The 619-nt window shown below is 44.1% G+C and overlaps 1 protein-coding gene across 1 annotated transcript in view; it reads left to right on the top strand.

Moving 5' to 3' along the window:
- Positions 1 to 619, top strand: part of LOC106110392 (protein aubergine-like) — a 9,683-nt gene that overhangs the window by 8,648 nt on the left and 416 nt on the right. The gene's annotated exons all lie outside the window — the stretch shown is intronic.

Genomic DNA, 619 nt, shown 5'->3' with positions numbered 1-619 from the left:
CACCATTCCTTCTGTTTTCTAACATTTGCTAACAATATATTTTCACACTGTTAAACTTATGTGGTTAAATAAATTGGAAAATACCTCCATGTGGAAAAGGATTTATAAACTACAAGCTGTCATCATTTAGGAAGCAAGGTTATTATGGTAACAGTAATTTTAAAATAAAATAAAACATAAAACACTTTATTAATACAATCAGTTGAATAATAATCATTGGGCTCTGCTTCCTTGAGCTAGGTGGGGGGACCTGTATTTATTTTTATAGAGGGAAATATATTGTTTTTATATGACCGGCATATATTTTTTTAAAGAGGAAAAAATGCTTTACACCACCGTCAGACATGGGAGCTACATGCCTTTTTTTTCGAAGGGGAATGCGTTACGCATACTCCATGCCTCTGGGCAGACACGTGAGTTATGTGGGACTCTCCCCCCATAGTGGGGGGCATAATACCTCACTAAACCCCTTCGTTCCCTCCTGGCCATTGTGTGGGACGCCCCGGGATCGCTTGCGCTTGCCACCGCGACGCCCCACTGACCGCCCCGCGAAGGGGCCCTCGTTGCGTCCCAATAAATTGGGACGCTGCGCCCTAAGGCGCCCCGCGGTAGACGGCAC

The sequence above is a fragment of the Papilio polytes genome, unplaced genomic scaffold (genome assembly GCF_000836215.1).
Source record: "Papilio polytes unplaced genomic scaffold, Ppol_1.0 DF820645.1, whole genome shotgun sequence".
Lineage (NCBI taxonomy): Eukaryota > Metazoa > Arthropoda > Insecta > Lepidoptera > Papilionidae > Papilio > Papilio polytes.
Note: the sequence above shows the minus strand (reverse complement) of the source record. Positions and strands in the feature narration are given on the sequence as shown.